This window comes from Lissotriton helveticus, chromosome 2_1, assembly GCF_964261635.1.
Source record: "Lissotriton helveticus chromosome 2_1, aLisHel1.1, whole genome shotgun sequence".
NCBI classification, from domain to species: Eukaryota; Metazoa; Chordata; class Amphibia; order Caudata; family Salamandridae; genus Lissotriton; species Lissotriton helveticus.
Genome location: NC_136059.1, coordinates 839,921,500 through 839,943,740, shown reverse-complemented (window position 1 = coordinate 839,943,740; position 22,241 = coordinate 839,921,500).

The window sequence follows — 22,241 nt, the reverse complement described above, 5'->3', positions numbered from 1 at the left end:
CAGCCCGAGGTCCCGGCTCACATCCCTCACAGGCCCGGATCTGAGCGACGGTATTTCTCGGCCATCCGAGGAGATAGCAAACTCGGAGTTGCACGTCCAGGCACCGCACCACCTTAGACGCGTGAGGGTATGGAAAGGACACAGGATCAGCTGCAGGATGTTAGGGAGGGAGAGGGCGAACAGCGGAGCCGGGAGTCTACGCTGCCATTTTGGATTTCGTCTTGGCTCCTCCGAGACTTTCTCTCTTGGTACTTGGACTCATGCTTTCTACCTCTATCAAGATGTAAATTTAGGTCACCACACACAATCAGTGGGGTGGGCCAAGTCGCCAATTCAATTTCCATTTCCTCAAAAAGCCTAGCATCATTCTGATTGGAGCCATAAATCAAGCAGATAGTAGATCTGGTTCCTGTTTCTGACACTCAACAATCGCCCACCTGCCTAGGTTATCTTCTAGTTTACTCTTAGCAGGACCAACATGCCCTTAAGCCAATATAGCCACCCCCTCAAAGAAGAGCCCTACATCGTTCAAGAAAGAAGGGTATACCCCTAAACTGCAGCAGCTCCCTCTTTCCCCAAGGTCTACGTGTTTCCTGGTTGCTTATCTTGACCTTTACCTTTATTATTGCTTATTTTTAGGGATTTTATTCCTCAGCTCTCCTCCCACCCTACCCCCTCCCACAAAAGAACCCCCCTCCTGCCCCCCCACCCTGCCTCCCTCCCACCCATGAGAAGTAAACAGACCACCCTACCTGGGGATTCTCTTTGACAAAGACCTATCATGGTCAAAGTTGGTGGAGGGAAGAAAGTTGGCAACGGAGAGAAGTATCTCAGCCGTTAAATCTTTCGCCCCAAAACTAGGCGCAAAACCACTATTACCAATAAAAAACATCTACCAGGCCAAAGTAAAGGCGGCAATAATGTTTGGGGCTGGCGTTTGGGGTATGGTAGCACCAACAATATTGCAAACCATTGAGAATAACTTTTTAAAATCCATAGTTGGCCTCCCTTTTTCTTCCTCAAACTATATTTTACACTCTGAATTGGGCCTGCCTTATATTTCAGATTCAAAAAATTTTGCCCCAATCTGGCATTCAATTTGGTGGAGGGACACAGTGTCTCTGACACAAACAATAATAAAGAACTGCTTAAGGATGGATGTTAGAACTGGGGGTCTCTATTTGGCAGAGGTAGGTACCACTGTCCAAATAGGGACCCTTGCTTCTAGTCAGGGTAAGGAGGAAACACTCTTTAGATAACCTCTACTCCCCCCCTTGGTAGCTTGGCACAAGCAGTCAGACTTATCCAAAGGCAATGTGTAAAGTATTTGTACCAACACTCACAGTAACACAGTGAAAACACCACAAACTGACTCCACAATAGTTTAGAAAAATAAAGGTATCTAATCTAAACTACACAAGAACAAAACGACAAAAAAACAACATACACAGTTCAAGAATATGGTTTCAAAAGAGTTCTTAAGGTTGCGATAAAATAATCCATAGATGCGTGAAAAGTTCACAGTTGCGTCACGTTTAGCCAACAGTACCTTCAGTTGCGACAAAGTTCCAAAAGCAGAAGCTGGTGCGGTGGAAAACAAGCGATGCGTTGTTCCTGAGACCCCGGGGAGGCGTTTGCGACAACCCCGCCGCAGCAGCGGGCGTGTTGCGAAGAATCCGGTCTGTATGGGGAGGAAGGCCACTTGTATGGATTCCGGTGCATAGGTTCCGTAGGAAGTTTGTTCTCGCAAAGGCATGATGCAATGATCTCGTAGGGGCTGCGACAATCTCCGGGGCGACGATGCTCGATCCAGCGGCGATCCTCTCTCTCGCAGCTCCTCGATGCGATGGCTCTGCGACGATGCTCGCAGCGACGTGATGCGATCCGCAAGTCGGTAGTGCGGCAATCTCCCTCAGCGATGACAGGCTCTGTGACGAAGCTCGAAGCGATGGTGATCTTCCCGCAATCGAAGGATGTGTCGTCTTAGACAGCAGCAACAGGCGCTGCGACGATGTCAACCTCCGAAGCGGCGGGAATTTCCTCGCACTGTCGGGGATTCGCTCCGCAACGGGCGATGCGATAACTTTTCAGTTGTAAAAGTCTCTCAATCTTAGTTTCCAGCTTCCCAGCACAGGTAGAACTTCCAGAGGCACCACAACTGGCCCAAGCACTCTAGGAAAGACAGAACTCTCTCAGCAGAGTTCAGAGAAGCTGGGGGGGAAGTCCTTTTGTTCCTGGGACTTCAAAAACAGGGAGCCAGCTCTTATCAGGCCCTTGGAGATTCCTTCAAGCAAGGGGACACAGCACAAAGCAAAGTCCTTCCCCTCTCCTTGGCAGCAAAGGAACAGCAAGTCAGTCCAGCAGAGCAACAGCAGGACAGTTTTCCTTCTTCAGTTTCAGCTTTCTCCTTGGCTGAGGTTCCTTCTTGATTCCAGGATGATCTAATTTTCTGTTGTCAGGGGTCCTGTACTTATACCCCTAAAAGTCTTTGTTCCCTTTGTGCAGGAGGGCTCTGAGCCCAGTCTGAACCAGTTCTGGGTGTTCCTTGAGCACTCTGTTTTCCTTGCTTCTCCTTTCCTTTTAGAGTGAGGGGCAGGGTCGTCAGCCGCCCAGCAGGAGGTGGAGCCAGCATTGTGGAAGGCAGGCACCACCCTATTCAGGCCCAGGTGCTATCTCCTCCCACCACTCAAGTTGCAAATGCAGTCATTCAGCCTAGGGCTGACTCAGCCAGCCTCCTGGGGAATCCCCAGCCCCTGTCACTCTCAAACCAGACAGTCAATCCACAAACAGGCCAAGGCACACAGAAAGGTCAGACAAGAGAACAGCAACTTTCTAAAACTGCTATTCTCAAACACAGGAGGTAAAAAACACCTTTCCTAAAAGATGTGTTATTACATTTTGAGTTCAGGGATACCAGACTTTTATGTCCTATCTTGCTCCTGTGGGAAGATATGCTGGTAGCCACTGTAGCCAGCATCCCCCATGATAGCCTATGGTGAAAGATAGCCTATGGTGCAAGATAGCCTTGCTGCAGTGAAAAACGAAAATGGCTGTAATTCACTACCAGAGCATGTCACCTGCACAAGTATATGCTCTACCTTTCACATACACTGCACCCTGCCCAAGGGGGTACCTGGGGCCTTCCATAGGGGTGACCAATGTGCACAGAAAGGGAAGGGTTAGGCCTAGTCAGTGGGGACACTGACCAGGAGGACATGGCAGTTCACAGACTGCACACAGGCACTGCGGTGGCAGGCCTGAGACACCATTTTAGGGCTACTCATGTGGGTGGCACAATCAGTGCTGCAGGCCCACTAGTAGCATTTGTCATCACCAGCCCTGGCACACCCAGTGCACTTTACTAGGGACTTCATGGTGATACAAATATGCCAATCATGTATATCCAATCATAATAACCATTTACACAGGGAGCACTTACACTCTGACGAAATCCAGCACAGCATCAAAAACACAGGAGGTAGAGGCAAACAGATAGGGGGAAACCGAGCCAAGGATGCCAGGTCTAACAATGGACAATCGCAGAAAGTCTAGGTGGTTTGGCTATATGGAGCTAGTTCTGAAGGAGATCGGCCTCCCCAAATAGTTTAAAGACCTACTGGCTTGTAGAAAGGTTTTAAAAAAAAAAGGTCAGCAATATGTTTTTATTGATGGTGGACTACAAGCAAAAGGAATTTCACAGAGAGAAACAAGCAGTCTGTACAAATCTCCAGATCCTTCCTTTGATAGAGGGAGGGTATTCATATTTAGTAAACGTTACCAGGCCGCAACACAGATTTATATTACTGAGGTTCCGTATGTATATGATTCCCTTGATGTTAGGTTATCCAGAAAAACATATAACCACTCAGAACTAAGTGTGTGTCCATATGATAACCTCTCACCACAAACTGAATTGCACATAGTTTTATTCTGCAAGCTTTATGAGAAAAAAAGGAACGACTACCTTAACCCAATTTTAGAGAAAAGGAATTTTAATCAATGCCGGGTTGCATTATATTTTTTTTAGTAATTGTTTTCTGATCCCATGGTTTGCTTTTTGGTAGCTACGTTCTTATGGGCCTGCATGAGAAAGAGGAAGAGGGGGACCGCAAAAAGAGTTTCGAGCGTGTCACACGGTAACCTTGTTTTTAGATCTTTTAGAATGTGAAATCATATTTTTGTAATAGGGTCTTTATTCTAAGATCAGCTATGAATTAATTCCGGATTTTATTATTATGTATTTTATCTGTGCTTTTATGATCATTTTAACTGGATCGAATAAAGATTGAAATTGAAATTGAACAGACCACGCATAGGTCTGTTGGGATGGGCAGAGCCTGGCCGCCCAGGCCCCGGAACAAGCACGCAAACTAAATATGAGATTGCCACCAGACAGATGAATGCGCTTAATCAAACATTAAATTACATTTCAAAGATCTTTGCCTCCGGCACACACAACAGAACCTGACACCAGGCCACCTTGTCTATTGTCATAGAAGATAATTTGGAGCCTTGACAGGGGAAGATGAAGAACCTTCCAGAACCTGATGTTGTTGCAGGACAGGGAGACCCCCCACACAAAGGCTGGTACCTGTTATAAATATTGGCCAACCAGAGCCAGATTTTCAGAACACTCCTGGACCTGTAGAAGTTACTGAAAGAGGAATGCCCTGCTGCCAGAGGGATGCCCTGCTGCCAGAGGGATGCCCTGCTGCTTGCAGGGTTGCCTTGCTATCTGAGAAGAAATTTTGAAACTGCTGGTCTTCATCCCAGGCTAACCACAGTTACTCTAAAGGTCAGATGACTGACCTCTTGTGTGAGCTACAGGGACACAACAAGCAGCAGAGGCCTCTCTGCAGCTGCCTAGCTTACCTGCTGCACTGGACCTGCAACTGGACTTGTCTGAGCCCTGCTGCCTGCAATAAATCCTGATCCCCAAATGATGCCCCCAGTTCCTGGACCCTTGACTAGCACAAGCGTGTACTCCTCCCTGCCTAATTGTGGGCTCCATCAATTTGAATGTAGCATGACACAGCTCATAGGAGGACCTTGCATCTTAGCTTCTCGTGGCGCCTGATTGGCGGCCTTATCGGCATGATGCGAAAAACACAAAATTGCCTAGCCACCTACATTTATATCCAAAATTGAAAAAGGTCGAAAACACTGTTTGTCCAGATCAACCCGGTATTTTTATTTATACCACTTATTTATAATTTTTCAAAAAAGACGTTTACTCAGCGAAAAAAGACACATATATATCCACATATTTACACAAATTTACACAAATGTACAATGATACTTACGAAAAAATAAATGACATTTACAACCTAGCTTTAAGTGAATAAAGTATCTACATCCTATACATACAACATACAACACAAATTTGTTTAGACAAGACTATACATCATATAATCATATACATTGAAAAAAAGAGACTTAAATCAATACAAAAACCAAAGGAGTTAAGTCAATCTATGACAACTAATTGGACCAGCATTTGCTGGTATGGAAATATTAACCAAAAATCCTCCTTAATACATGCCAATGTACCAGGACCAGCATTTGCTGGTATGGAAAAATTAACCAAAAATCCTCCTTAATACATGCCAATGTATTTACTCTTGTTATTTAGACACAAAATGCAAACATTCTGAACTTTGCGTATCTGAATAAAATATCAATCGACTTTTCATCTACTTGGTCGATGGACCAATTAGTTGAAGAGTTGATGGCAATTAGAATTTTTAATGAAACTCATTAATCATAATACTGGCTAAATAACCACAGACTCTCAGTGAGATTTAATAATTTTTATCTAGTAATAATAAATGCTCATATTGATTACTTCATAAATTCAAATACTGGAAACTTCATGAGAGAGAGCAAGAATCTAATCATAGCAATAACGGAACTATCATTTCAATTATACGTTGCAAAGAGTGGATAACAGACATTAGATGCAAGTAAAAATATATTGATTTTGATACCAACAATTCGGAGGGATAGATGAAGAGACAGAAGGTACAGAGACGAGAAATAAGACTGCAAATATTAATTTACGCAATGCTAAATTTGATCAAATACAAACCCAAAGGATCTTTAAGGGAAAAACTACTACCCAGGCCTAGGTAGCAGTGGGGGACCCCTGGACCAAAAGTCAGGGATCGAAGACTCAATAAGCAGGACAGGGACCGGACAGGAACAGCTAGGCCTCTCTACAACCCGACAAACAGCGGTGCATCCCTTCACCCGGACACCTTCAGCCTAAGCAACCTAAACCACACCCCTAAAGCCCCTATTCTTATACCCTAAAAATCCATGTCCGTCCCACTATAGTTGCTAAGTTCACATTTTCTAGCTAAGGGATTGGCTGAATTCTGGGGGTGGGTTGTCACAACCATGAAATCATTCTTCTCTTGACTACACCATTGCTCTAAACATTGTTTTACACAGCCATCAATACCTCTTCTCTCTCATGAGTACACAAGTAACAATTTACTGTACATTTTAATAAATTCAACAACTTTAGGTTCCGTTCCCACGATGACACTGGCGTTGGCCGCTTGTCAATGTTCTGTCCTTCACCAGGTCAAGTTTTTTTCAGCTTTGCACAGTAGTTCAGTCATGTGGTCCCATGGTTCCCGCTCACGCCCTACTCCACACGCCCTCTGTGAGGCTAATTTGATAAGAACGGAAAATAAACATATATTAATTATATGATAATGCATTTTCACTGTTTACCATCCACCTTAACTCTACTTCATGTTAGCGGTTAGCCTAGCATAGCATAAGCAGAAAAGCGGCATTATTAAGCAACACACGTCATGCTTTTTACTACATATACATGCGGCCTTGCTATGCAAACCCTTTTAATTCATTCTGAACACAAGATTATTACATTTCTGGTTATTTACGTATTAATTCCGGTTAGTTCATGCATTTTGCAAAGCAACTTCCCACGTGTAGTGTAATTGTGCACATTCTTCATTCTAACACTACTTACCGTTAGTACGTATTGTAGGGGGGTTCATTGAGCAGGTTATGGGGGCATTTCACTTATTTATATTCTGGCCCTGGGCATTCTTAGCTCGCCACGGGTAGAGCGCATGCAATCTCATGGCTGCATATGCACAGCGAAGTGTGATTTACACCATGGTGCATGGTTCTGAGCTTTGTCTCCTTGTGGCTACGATTTTTGCCTTGTCAATTTGGAATGTTGGTAGTGGGGGACTGACAGGCAGAGATTGGTACTGTATTGGAGAGGAGCTTAGCTGATGCTGGCCTAAAATAAACACATACTTGTGTTCAACTTCCATGCATTTGTGCCTGCATTAGCACGTACCAATTGGCGACGAGCCGCAGCCCCGCGATTGCCACCCACATTACTGCATCCACACAGATTATTCTATACGGACAATACATCAGCTAGATTTTATGGTTACATGTATTGGCTGTTTTTGTTTCCAAATCAATACTCTTTATGTATCTGTGCCATTTGATGAGTGTTTCTTCTACTGGTCTGGTGAAACTACGGAAGAAGGGTTAATTGGTTGCAGAGTTTCTTTACCTTCATCTGTGAGTGACCTCTACTACCAGTATACCAGAATCCTCAAGTTTCACTACAGGTGTCTGTCTGTTCCACAGCACTGACTGCCATCAGCACAGCTGCGACATGCACGTATATGCACACGCATTGTAAGCCTTAAGCATGCGTGCATGCCGCCATTTAGGATTCTGATACCATATGGTCTTGCGCATTTCACGATGCTTTTGAATCAGGCGATACACATACAAGATGCCAATTTAATTATTTATTTTCAGTGACACATTATTAATGATTACATTTCATTTACCATTTCAGAGCTACTGAATATTTTCTTCTGCTTTGTTCTACGTGTTGTAATTTTAACAATCAGTTTTCCTGCTGATTGTGACTGAAGGTGAGAACTTTCATACAACTATGACCACTGTTATTCCATGGAATTTATCTCCACAAGAACCCTTTCTTACAGCCAGAGGAGAATCCAGCATGGAGTGTGAAGAACGGAGGTCATATTTTAATGCTTATATTTTTGCTTTTGAGGGTGAGGATTTGTCTCCAGAATTAAAAAAAATAGTTATTTTCTTCTAATAGCCTGCATCGAAATAGATTGGTTTAGATTATTTCTTTGTAAATGGGAACCTGATAAAAAAAATCAAGGATTTTGTATCTGCCTTGAAGAATCTATCCCTATTGTGAAGGTTTTGCAAAATGCACAAAACATTATTAGGAGACCAAATCATAATGCACACTAACAACCGTCACATTCAAGGCATACTATTGGTTAATGGTAATTCGGAGCTGAAGGAGGTTCTCACCATTATAATAAAGCAGACTTAACTTGCAGGTGTGCTAAAGCAGTTTTGCAGAAGGTAATAGCAAGGATAATCTCAGAGCTCTTAAGGATGTAGTATGCAAAGTCGAGCAAGGGAAGTACAGCACTAGAAATTAGTCTACTTCTGAAAAGGATTTAAAGGAAAACAGAACTACCAAGAAAACAGACTTGGTTTATGCCAAAACATCTGTTACATAACAGATGTTACAGATGTGGTACTTTATACCATCTTGCATAAGTCCTGTCCAGCGACAAATCAAACATTTTCAGAAAAGTGTAATCATGGGACAGTTTGTAAAAGTGTGTCATAAAAAGAAACAAAAATGCAGTTCAATTTGTGTCCGATGAAGATGAACACTTACTATTTGAGAGGGGAGAAGATGATTGTATTTTGAGTGTAGAGGTTTTGAATGTTATAAACAAAGATACCAATGCACTCAATTGAAGTCCAAACAGAGTCAGTTCATAAATTAAGGATTCTTGTAGATATTGCAAATCTGTGCAGTGGGCCTCATCTAGGCCCCATATTTCAAATCTGTCATTTATTGCAGACAGTAGCCATGATCTGTGATCATTTGTACATGCACGTTGAAAACAGCAGAAACAGCCAACATGTGCTTCGCCACATAGTGACTTCTTCAAGGCTAGGCAAGTAATGATTTTCAGGAGAAAAAATAGCAATTAAAGGGATCTGGATAGCCAAGCTCAGGTTGTCAAATGGAACAGAACCCGGACAAGATCATGCCTTCATCCATCAGAGATAAATGGGTCAATGGATCAGTTCTTGCATCTACTGTTGGCAATTATGAGAGCAGTTAGACGTCATGGACGTGGTCCGATAAAAATGAGAAACCACTGATAGCCTGTGGTTCAATGTACAGAATAAGGTCACCCTCTACAACTGACAGCTGAAATAGAATCAACCGGCTGTGGACCCCAAGTGTAAGTCAGGGATGCCGAGAGTACAAACAACAACTCAACTCCTGCAGGCAGAAACTTATCATGGTCTCCTCCTGATCTCTCTCTTTGGTCCGACAGGCGTACACTTCTTTTGGGCGGATGGGTGCAGTTTAACTCTATAACAGCAACCGTTTCTATTTTCTGATGCCCAAATGCTGTCTCACCTATAATAAAGAATTTTTGGACCACCGACGTACACTTGGGGTCCACAGCCGATGAAGAACAGGGTCAAGGATAATTTGCATATGGCTGGGTCTGAACTGGGGTAGCAAAGTGAGCTAAAGAACCATGATGCATTAAACCCAGATCTGTGACTGGAGGTGAGCATTTGAAAAGTTTCAGCTCTCCGTTTAATATCTCATTATGTTCGCTTTATTTTGAATGTAACCATTCTGACAAATCATAATCTATGCTTGGACCCCCTCCACCCCCACATTCCTTTGAGAGTCCCAATATGAGTTGGGAAACAATTGGTATTGATATTATTTGTTCTATTCAGGAGAACAGTGAATCCTGGTAGCTGTTTGAAGCTAAAGACCATTTTTTTAATTAGCCAGAGTTCCAATTGTTCAAAAGTCAGATAGCTATAATATTGTACAAATTTTAGATGACATTTGTATTTGTGAAGGACTTCCAAAGATTGCATTCAGTGACAACAGCACAGAATTCACTTCGGAATATTTCTGTTCATTTATAATAAAAGAATCATATTAAGCGGAACACTTCTTCTATCTGTCATCTCGAAGGGAATGGTTGTGTGGAACAATTTAACAAAGATTTATAAAGTATTGCCAAACTAGCTTTTAACAGCAACCTTGATTGGAAGAAGGAAATGAAAAAATGGTTTAGGCATCCAGATTAACACTGCGTTAATGAGAGGTAGGATTTTTATTATGAAAGATAATCTTCAATGGGAAACAGCCTTTACAACGAAGCCGGAACTCCACATTCCTTTACAATGCAGGTTTTGCACACGCACGCGACACTACCACACAAGTCTTTGCCACGCAAAATTTGACAGCCAATATTACTTTACCACGCAGGCATATTTGTTTTTCAAAGTTCCCCTTTTTTCACAGTTACCCCCCACTTTTTGCCTGACATCTGATGCATTCCAAATTGATGTACCCTGGTCCCTGCCAATCATTGATTCATTAATACCCATTGGTATATATATTTAACACTCATAAACATTTTGAAAATACTCACAGTTATTGGATGATGTCATCAGTGATGTCATTTTGGATGTCATCAGTGATGTCACTGAACATGTAATGAGTGATGTAATATGTGAGGTCATAAGCAGTGGATTGCGCAATATATATATATATATATATGTGTGCGTAGAACTACGCCACTGCAATCCCTCAGTTAGATTGACGAAGCAGACCCAATATCAGTGCAAGTTATTTTATTGTTATAGACCCGTTGTGTCCGCCATGACACGTTTCAGCCTCCAAGAGGCCTTGATCACATGACGCTTCAAAGAGGAAATGCAGAATTTAAAGTGCTAGGTGCATTGTAGAATGTAATTGATGCGAGTCACATGGTACATAGACATAGAAAAATCCTAATGTGTGATCAGCAAGTGCCTGAATAAGGTTACATTTTACACTGGTAGCAACAACAAATAAATAAATCACTTGTCATAATATTTATTTTATTTATTTATTTAAAACTTGTAATGCGCAACAGCTACCCGCAGTGGGTTTCCCGGCGCAAGGAATAGACTAGAGGAGAAAAGGACAACACTGCTGAGTTATTAACATCTGGAACTACAAGGGACCATTAAAAAAGTAAAGTTTTCAGTTTTTTGCGGAAGCAAAGCATGTTGTTCTCAGTCTTCAGGGCAACAGGCAGAGCATTCCAATGTTTGGGACCTAGATGTGAGAAAGATCTTCCCCCCATCTTCACCAATTTGAATCTAGGAATGACATAGTCACAGTTATCCGAAGATCTTAGAGTACGGCTGGGCCTGTAGGGTTGAACCAGACTCTAAAGATACAGTGGAGCAGAGCCCTGTTTAATTTTAAAGAGGTAGCATAAGGCTTTAAATTTGATACGGCTCGAGACCTTAAGCCAGTGTAGATCTCGAAGAGCCTGGGTGGCCGAGGATCTCCTCGGGATGTTGCAGAGGAGTCGGGCTGATGAGTTTTGCACGACCTGCAATTTGTTAATGGTCGCAACATCAGCACCAAGGTAAAGGACATTACCGTAGTCCAGGCGAGATGTTACTAGCGCCTGGACCACGGTTCTCCTGGTGGCATGAGGCAACATCCAAAGAATTTTCTGGAGCCATCTTAGAGTGGTAAAACAGATGGCCGCCACCTTGGTGGCCTATTGCCTCATAGACAGTTTGTCGTCTATGAGGAATCCAAGGTTGCGTACCACCGGGACCGGTTGATGAAGGGGACCCATAGCACAAGGCCAGTGTTGCGGACCCCAAAGATCTTTATGTTTCCCCAAGATGACAATCTCGGTCTTGTCACCGTTTAGCTTGAGGAGATGCCTCTGCATCCACTCAGCCACTAGTGACAAACCGGTTTTCAGACCGGACACATCGTTGGCTTCAGTGCTGGAGAGAGAGAAAACAATTTGCGTGTCATCGGCGTATGAAAAAATAGTCAGCCCGGCATCCTCCGCGATGGAAGCGAGAGGTTTGATGTAAATATTAAACAGCAACGGGCTGAGAATAGACCCCTGAGGGACACCATACGCCGAAGGACAAATCGCAGATACAGCTTTCGCCGAAAACACCTGGAAAGTGCGCTCACTTAAAAAGGAGGCAAACCAGGCCAATGCGGGGCCAGTTAGTCCTAGGGATCGGAGAGAGTTCAATAAGATGGAATGTGACACGGTATCAAACGCCGCGCTCAAATCCAGAAGGATGAGAGCAGAAGTGTCTCCGCGATCGATACCGTGCCGTAGCCTCTCTGTTATCCCGAGTAGTGCAGTCTCGGTAGAATGGTGAGCACGAAAACCGGACTGAGAGAGGTGTAGAAAGCCCTGATTTTCAATGAAATGGGTAAGCTGTGTGTTCACATGCCTCTCCAGCACCTTAGATAAAATAGGCAACAAGGAGATGGGTCTGAAATTAGAGAGGTTTGATATATCCGCACCGGCCTTATTCAAAAGTGGGACCACCATCGCGTGCTTCCAGTCCTGCGGCACCTGAGACTCATTTAAAGAAGCATTCAAGAGTCTCATGAAAGGACGCCGACATTCAAGGTCAAGCAACTTTAAGATCTTAGCAGGCACCGGATCACGCGGTGAGCGGGATCTTATACTATTCAGGCAAGAGAGAAACGAGTCGTCGTCAAACGGTAGCCAGTTAGTGATCACTACCTTCGAAGACGGGGGTGCATCCACGACCGTTGGCCCCGGTTGAGGTTGGTTTACTATCATGGGGACACTCATGGAATTGTAGATACGCTCAACCTTAGCGATAATGGAATTGCACTGGGCTTCCTCCAAAACCGGGGGAGTCGGTATGGTGTCCGCTCCTGTCAGTTTTTTAACTACCGCAAAAAGAGTGCGGGGACAGTTCTGAGCTTTTGTCACTGTGTTTACAGTGTACGCAGCTCTCGCAGCTTTACATTTGGAGTGATATTCCTTCAAGGCTTCTTTATAAACGATCTTCCGGGAAGCCGAGTAGGTGCGCCTCCATTTCCTTTCCAGAGCCTTACAGTTAGTTATCAAGGCCTTTAAATCGGCCGAGAACCATAGTGCCGGACAACGATGAGATTTGGATAGTATCGGGGTAGGGGGAAGAACGGTATTCACAGCATTAGTGAGCCAAGATGTTATAGCCATGTTCAAATCTCTGAGTGGGGCCTCCTCATTCAGAGGGCGGGTGTCGAAGAGATGCTGGTTAAACTTCAGGATGTCAAGTTTACCCCACCTGTGAATTAGTTCACCCTTGCCCTGTCTGTTCACAGTAAGTTGTTTAATGTCAGATAGAGCGAAATGGACTGCAAAATGGTCAGTCCACTCCAGAGGACGAGCACTCTGAGAGCAATCAAAGGGGAGGTTGGAAAAAATCGGGTCCACGAAACATCGTAGGATGCTGAGCATATATTAAACTGATAATATTGTTACAGGGACTTCATGAAGTATTCATAAATAATACTTGTTAAAAGTACCTAAAAATGCTACAATTGCCTAAAATCATGTAAAATATGAATTAAATCCCCAGTGGGTGTTAATTCATCAATATAAGCAAATGGACCAGAATTTTGCTGTAATTTCATTGGCTAATCACAACTTTCTTAATAAAATCCATTCACAACCAATAAAAAATAGATAAATTACTGATCGGGATAAAAAAAGACAAATATTCCAATATAATATATAAAAAATTTGAATATTCAAAAGTTATCAGAAAGGAATTACCATATAGGAAAAGGTGAGGTCCAGAGCGCCAGTGTAAATCAGATGATCATATAATAAAAAAGGAGTCCAGCCCGATTGGGCACAGTACTATGTTATAATGTCATGACCCTGTCAATAAACTGCAAAAGGGAAAGTGAATGTGTGTTGAACAACTGTGGTGATAACATAAAAATACACGTGCATGATTGGAGGCTGCATTACCATCCTCGTCCGTCTTCCTCGTCACAGTCACTAAGGAGCACCCCGTGTTCCAGACACAGCATTTACCCATAAATTATATGGCCCCAACCAAAAATGGCTGCCTGACAGGAAGTACCTGTCACCTGGTCTATAAGAGTGGGATCAACACAGGAAATATCCTGTTTTTTTCTCTGTGTTCCTGCAAGAACACCAATATTCTGAATGGCGACGGTATCCATTTTTCCTGTCTCGGTAATGTATGCTTTATGTATTTCCGGGGTCTGCTCTCGAGTCCCCGTTTATTTCTGAAGCCGGTACTGTCAGGTTCTCATTATATGATGCCTTTTCAGACTTTGTATTTTTTTATGAGGTGGCAGTTTTGCTTGGCGCCGCTCCTGCGCTGAGCGATGGGACCGGCTTCCGGTCACTTTGTGCCCTACAAGAGTGTTTCCTTGTTTATATGCACTGCTGCTCCCGCGCTGAGCGTTTGGTGTGCGGCGGTGCTGGGTTGTGATTTTTTTCACCGCTCCCGTGCTGAGCGAGGGGAGCAGTTGCTTTTCTCTTTACAGACCTTACCTGTTCGTGATGCCGTAAATTGTGGATCTTGGGCGTGCTTTGGGGTGCTATCCCTTCGTGTTGGCTACGTTTGATCCCTTCATGTGGTTGCGGCAGGGATTTCTTTTCCAGGATGATGTAGGCACAGATTCCTGTGATGAACTTTTGATCCCGAGATTACTGCTGCATGTTATTCTTGAGGTGCAGTTCCCGTTCTTCGGTTTCAATATTACTGCACTTGGTCCGTTTGTGGCTTTTTGCAGCTTGTATGTTGCGTGCCCAATTTCACGTCCCGCCTCTGGCGGCTCTGCTTCTTGGGGTGGGGGCCACCATCAAGATAAACTCGCAACTCAGTCTCATAGGTCTCTTGATATACAGGCCCCCGGGAGCAAGCACAAACTTCTCTATCTCGCTCCTAGAACACTTATGTTCTTTGATCACTGAGACCGCTAACTTCACCATCATAGGTGACCTGAACATCCATTTTGATCTCACTTCTGATACCAAGATCAACACCTTGCTAGCTGATCTGGATGCCCTTCAGCTCCGCCAGCTGGTCAGCGGTGGACATCTTCTGGACCCCATCTTTTCTAACTTAAGCAATGCGTGTATTGAACCCCCCATCCCTATAGTGTGGTCTGATCAATGTTTGGTAATAAAGACTATTTCTCTTGGCAGTGACAATAATTCAAAACCCACTCAGCAAGTCCTGAAAAGACCTTGGAGGAAGCTTCGGCTTGAGGACTTCCATGCACTCCTTATAATGAATCCCCCCCAACCAAGTGAAGACCCAGATCAAAACTATGATCAGTTCTGTGAGTGGATCAGTAAGGCCTTAGATTCCTTGATACCATCTAAATGGATCAAGGCTCGTACCCATGAATCCAGTCCCTGGTTCAATGAAGCACTTTCCCTGCAAAAAAAAGAATGCAAAAAAGCAGAACGAAGATGGCGGAGAGAATACGACCCCACACTTAAAGCCCTCTATATCCAAGCACTAAAAGGCTATCATAGCAATATCTGCAGGACTCGAACGGAGTATTACACCATTGAAATTAAGAATAGCAATAATGCATCGCAGACTATCTTTAGGATACTGAAAGAGCTCAGTGCTAAAAAATCGATAAATAATTCCAATATATCCTCTGCATTCTGTGACAACATGGCGTCTTTCTTTATTGATAAAATTAAGAAAATTTATAGCACTTTCCCAATAAACACTCACCTCATCCCTCAAGCTGACCTGAATAGGCCTAATCTTTCCGACATCCCAGCACTCAGCCAAGATGACTTTCTTAAACTTTGTAATAAAATTAAGTCAGGTTCTCCTGCAGATCCTCTTAAGCCGGAACTATTTAGAAATGCAGATTGGACGGTCCTAGGCCCTCTTAGAGACATGATAAATCTGTCCTTCTCGACAGCCATTGTACCCATGAGATGGAAGCAAGCCTGGGTAACTTCCATCATAAAAAAACCCACGCTAGACCCTGCCCTACCCGAAAACTTTAGACCTATATCACTCCTCCCCTGGCCAGCAAAAGTAGCAGAAGCCTACGTCAATTCCATCCTGACCAACCATTTGATATCCAATGCCATCTTGGATAGGTCCAACACGGTTTCCGTGCTGGCCACAGCACTGAGACAGCTCTTCTTAGTGTGACAGAACATCTCAGTTCCATATTAGACTCTGGGGGGACGGCAGCACTGATTCTTTTAGATCTCAGTGCTGCCTTCGATACGGTGTCACACGAGATTTTGCTGTCGAGGCCGGAGGGGATAGGAATAACGGGGCAGGCCCTCAAGTGGTTCAAAGCTTTCCTTTCGGGCAGATCCTTTAGAGTTTCTACTCCTCCTTTTCTATCTAAAGTACACCCCATTGAACAGGGTGTGCCCCAAGGGTCAGCTTTGAGCCCTACCCTGTTCAATGTCTACGTCCAACCCCTAGCAGAAATAGCCAGGAGACATGGTCTCTCATTAGTGACCTACGGCGACGATACCCAGCTGGTGGTGACACTAGACAACGAAAGCAGTCTTAGTGCACAAAATTTCAAGCAGACGCTTATTGACATCACCAGCTGGATGATGATGAACTGTCTCCAGCTGAACGCCGGCAAAACGGAAGTGTTACTGGTGGGAAAAGAACCAACTGCATGGGGAAACAACTGGTGGCCAGAAACACTTGGCCAACCTCCTGAATGTAAAGGGCATGTAAGAAACCTGGGAGTTTGGGTGGACACCGATTTGTCTTTTACCCATCATACCAAAAAGGTGGCAGCTACCTGTTTTGGTATTTTACGCAATCTTAGACCGATTTTAAAAAATTTTGACCACCAAACCCGCCAAATTGTGGTGCAGTCAGCAATCTTGTCAAGACTGGACTACGCCAGCTCTCTCTTGTTAGGGGCAAATGTAGCAGAGAAAGCTAGACTCCAGCGAGTCCAGAACGCTGCTGCCAGAGCGTTAACTGGTCTCCCACGCTATAAGTCAGTGTCCACAGTCCTCACGAAACTCCATTGGCTTCCCGTGGAAAAAAAGGATCCACTATAAAACCCTCTGTCTTGCATTTAAAATCCTTAAACCTGCCTCCCCCCATGCTATGTCCTCTTCTCACATCGTACGTCGCCCGACGTGCGCTGCGTTCAGAAGGACAGAATCTGGCAGTAGTACCCCGCTTCAAACTAGCAAGAATGGGCGGTCGGTCATTCAGACACCTCGCTGCAAGACTCTGGAATGGACTCCCTATTCAAATTCGAAGAATTGATGAGTTATTACCCTTCAGGCAAGCGATAAAAACCCACCTTTTCTGCTAACGTACAACTGCCTCACTGTGATAGAACAAACACTTTCCATCTGTACACCTTCCTACAGCTAGCGCCGGGACGCCCCTTGGCTGGGGCAGCCGTGCGCAATATAAGTCCATTTAACATTAACATTAACACTGGTTGTCTGCTTGTCTGCATTGTATTTTCCTTGGCATCCTGGATATCTGTTTCTTTGTTCGTTCAGCGCTTGGGTATACGCTCCTTAGTGACTGTGACGAGGAAGACGGACGAGGATGGTAATGACTCGGTTACTTACCGGTAATGTTCATTACTCCGAGTCATAGTCTTCGTTGTCAGTCATGTTCCGTCCCGCCCTTGGTGGTGGGGCGGGGGGGGGGGGGGCGGGGGAGATGTACAAAGAGTCTGTCTTTTCTTTACTTTCTGCTTTTATATTTCAGGATGTTTCCTGTGTTGGTCCCACCCTTATAGGCCAGGTGACAGGTACTTTCTGTCAGGCAGCCATTTTGGGGGAGGACCTTTTAATTTATGGGTAAATGCTGTGTCTGGAGCACGGGGTGCTCCTTAGTGACTGTGACGAGGAAGACTATGACTCGGAGTAATGAACATTACCGGTAAGTAACCGAGTCTTTATAAGAGGGATTCATGTAAAAGATGTACCAAAATTCAGTGCAAATAAAGCGACATTTACAATCATGTAAACAATTTCTTGCTAGCATTAAGACCATAAGGTATCTTGGTATCTAGTGTCAGGATGTAACGGGTTTCCAATGCTCGAAGACGGGCCTCACGATTTACCCCTCTTTAAGTGGCATGACAGTGTCAATCACAAAGAATCTCAAAAGATCTGATTTGTTAGCATGAGACTCCTTAAAATGACGTGCCACTGGGTAGGAGGCATCACTGCCATGGAGAGCTCTGATGTGCTGGAGTATCCTCTTGTGGACCTGTAACTTGGTACTACCTACATAGGCCACAGGGACACTCCAGCACATAGACCGCAAACTCGGTCTTGCAGGTGAGCAATTTAGAGATGGGAACAGGGATGTCATTAAATGGAACTTTATAGGATGTTTTGCTGACCCCTGCCTGCAAGCTTTGCAGACAGCACATTTGAAAAATCCCTTTCTGGGGTTAATCCAAGATTTAGCAACTACCAGCTCCAGGCTACTCATCGACCTAGCTTTTTAAAATGTAATATCCGGAGTAGCTGACATGAAACTTCCAATGCGTCGGTCATTGCGCACCAGTCTCCAGTTCTTTCTGAAGATTTTACGCAGAGCCTGATTTTGCCTATTGTAAGTCAGTACTAGTCTTGTAGATGAGTTGTCCTCACTGACTTCAGTGGCTGTCTGGGAACCTTTGTTGCCAAGAGCCACATCTCTAGAGATGCCATTGGCCTTGATAATGGCTTTATCAACCATCTCTTTGGTATATCCTCGTGCCACAAACCTATTTAGACTGGCCTGCTGTGCTGCGTCGGATTCTTATTGTGCGCTACATATACGCTGAATACGCAGCATTTCCCCGAATCAAATGTCAGCCTAACTATAATGTCCCTGTAACCTTTGTTTTTTTCCCAGTGAATATAAATTAATATATATATATATATATATGTGAACAAGGTAACAGCTGTTACCGAAACGCATAGTGACTGCAGCTAACGCTCAAATAAAAGATTTTGGCGTACCTTCAAGGGGAGTTTGTGCCGTTTCTTTCCGAGGGAAAGCGGAAGGAGAGGCTCTGCAAACCTTTCTTTAGAGATATATAAATAAATATATATATATATATATCTCAAGCAATCCTCCTCACTTCATAAAATCCCCCCCCCCCCCACAGAGGCAAATTAAACAATAAACACAATACTCGGTATCACACGTAAAATGACACTTAATCTCAAACTCGCTTCTGGTGTTAGGGATTTTCAATTTGGTATAGTTTACACTAATTGCACATGCCTTGCAACGTTTACATTTAAATCGATTGTAAACAACTTGCCCAAAATTATCCACTCCAGTAGATACCTTTTTACAGCTAAGTTAATCTTTAAGAGATCTACTTCTTCTAAAAGTAATTTGTGGAGTTTCATGGACATATTTCTGTAAGATTTTATCTGTTCGCAGGATGTGTCAGTTTTGATTAAACATTTTTTTAAATTTGTAGGCTGCTTGTGTGTTTTAAAAATGACAATATTGAAGCTTCAGCCGTACCGTGAACAAGCTGAAAAGCGAAACGTGTCGGTGAGGCGTAATTGTGCCTGAATAAAACTTATTGCAGCATCCCTGGGTGTCCCCGATATTCTTTTTCATGAAGTGAGGAGGATTTCTTGGTATGTAAACGGGCTCCGGAACCCTGCTGGGACCGCTGCGTATGAAGTGCCATTCTTCCGGGATCTAGCGACACAAAAAAATATAAATATTATAATATATATATTTTAGGATTTAGGTTGGGTAAGAATAAATGAGTTATTGGGTTGTAGGAATTTTAGGGTTTTAGGTTGTAAGGGAACTCTTCAGTTTTAGGGTGGGTTTGGGGTTTTGGGTGGTAAGGATTTTTTGGGGTTTAGGGTGGATATGGGGTTTTGAGTGGTAAGGGAATTTTTAGGGTTTAGGGTGGGTTTGGATTTTTGGGTGGTAAGGGAATTTTTAGGTTTAGGTTGGGTACGGGTTTTGGGGTGGCAAGGGTAATTTTAAGGTTTAAGTTGGGTATGGGTGTTTGAGTGCAAGGGTATTTTTAGACTGCACAGAATTCATTAAGGGCGGCCCATTTGTGGGTGTTCAATCAAGCATAAATGAGGGCATATTGGTGGCTGGAATCGCGCACCTTTACCGTTGAAGCCTTTGAAGAAGGACATACTTCGAAACGCGTCAGCGTTAACAATGGGACAGATGTTTAAATAATCGGCAAGCCAATCGGTGCTCATACCTGTAATTGGAATTGTGCTGATGCAGAGTGCTCCTCACCGTTGGGGCACCTTGAAGCGTTAATATATATTACTATATAGATGTATAAATATGTACACACACAAACATTTTGTAAATGCTTACCTGGTAAATTTTCATCACATATATGCCTTTACCATACATGTGTTTACAACGAATTTACGTTGTAAAGGCATGCATGGTAAAGGCAGATGTGTGGTAAAGTTTTGGGTGCTAAAGATTTGAGTGATAGTGTCGCGGTCATTGTAATGACTGTGCTGTAAAGCCATGCGTTGGTAATGGCTTGCATGGTTCCGTAATACATTCATCGACAATGGTGATCAAATGCCAAACTTGTACAATGATCACTTGAATTTGTAATAAAAACAGTAGCAAAAGCCAAATCTGTGTATGACAGAAAGCATCATTTTAAAGACGCGCCCTGTGACTGGTTTAAATTTCAGAAGAGGGGAGGAATTGCCAAAGGAGACTGTAGATATTCTTAGTCATTGTGTGCCAAGAAGTTGAAAAGTGATTCTTATGATTGTCTTATTTACAAGCTACAGTTCTTAATGGAAGTATAGGTTAGAATATGCTTTTTGGTGTTAATGAGTATTTTATTTGTTTTATTTTAGGGGGAAAGATGTATTGCATATGGTTCCCACCTCGGTGAGTGGTTATGTTCTTTGTCTCCTCCTGGCTCCAGTGTTTGCCTTGCCAATATTCTCATCTGGAATGTGAGTAGTGGGGGACTGGCAGCTCAAGATTGGTACTGTATTGAAGAGGAGCTTAGCTGATGCGGTGCTGATATAAATACATACTTCTGTTCAACCTTTCCTGAGTTTGCGCCTGCATTAGTATGCAAGAGGAAGCCTTAGAAACACCTGCAAAAACAGAAGGTCATGTCTGCCAGGCTGGACTTACTGAGGCTTCCAGCCGCTGTTTCAGCACAAGTCTTATTATGCTTAAAAATGTGCTGTGTAATTGTGTGCACGATATTTGCATGCAAGCAACCGCACCCTCTTCAACTTCCCCAGAAAGGCAAATATTGTAGGAGTAAATGCAACATAATAATATGGGAATAATGAATACATCGTGTCTGTTGAGTCCTCCTCACTTGTGGGCATAGTAATGTAAAATCAATTGTTTTTCAATGTTCTCCTTATATGAATCGGATTGCTACTGTCCCATTATCCAGTGAGTGTGTTGAAAAGTATATAGCCTCGCCCCATGCAAAGCATACAGCCTGATGGACAGGGACTTAGCTTTCATAGTGCAGCGGCACTGTGACCCACTGGTTTAAAGGGCTCACTGCACCAAATGTCATCTGTCTCTACTACCTAGCCTGGATGAAGTGACTCGAGATCTTTGCTTGCATTATGACACTTGAAACACGTGCTATGCCGCTGAAAATGCACCTTCTCTGTTCCCAATGCCCAACCACCCCCCACGAGTTATGAATTATTTTGCTGTCCTTGCTGACATGCATTTTAAAAGGCGAAATAGTCTATTTGGCATGTTTTCCTGTATGCAGTGAAAAACAAAGAACTGTTGTTTGGATGAACCAGCCACCCCATTAGCTTTCTTCCAGATAGTAAATACGTTTTCTCCTATTATGAGAAACTGTAATTCAGATGAGAACGCATTAATGAAATATAAATAGAGTCAGGTAAAGCTGAGTTCATTAAAACAGGATTCCATGAAAAGCTGTGCATTACCATAACTAGTCTAATTACCAGCGCTGCAGGTACCAACGGATTCACAGGTGGTTTATTACTTTTTAATACTCAATACATACTATGCACTCTATATCTATAAAAACCATATTAAATGGGGATTGGGACATTTAAAGCAGTTGATTGTCAATGAGAGCCAATCGAACTGTTCTCCAGCTTCTCCTAGCCCCATCTCCATAAAGCACCAGACTTCTTGTCTCTGTCTTGGTCTTCAAAGTAGTCTTCAAGATGTTTTTTTTTTTTAACTGTCCTCCCCTCCCCATCGTCTAACAGAGCACGTCATATGTTTCTTTACATGGATTCTCACTCTGGGCACACGACTGTATTTACAAAGTTATTGTT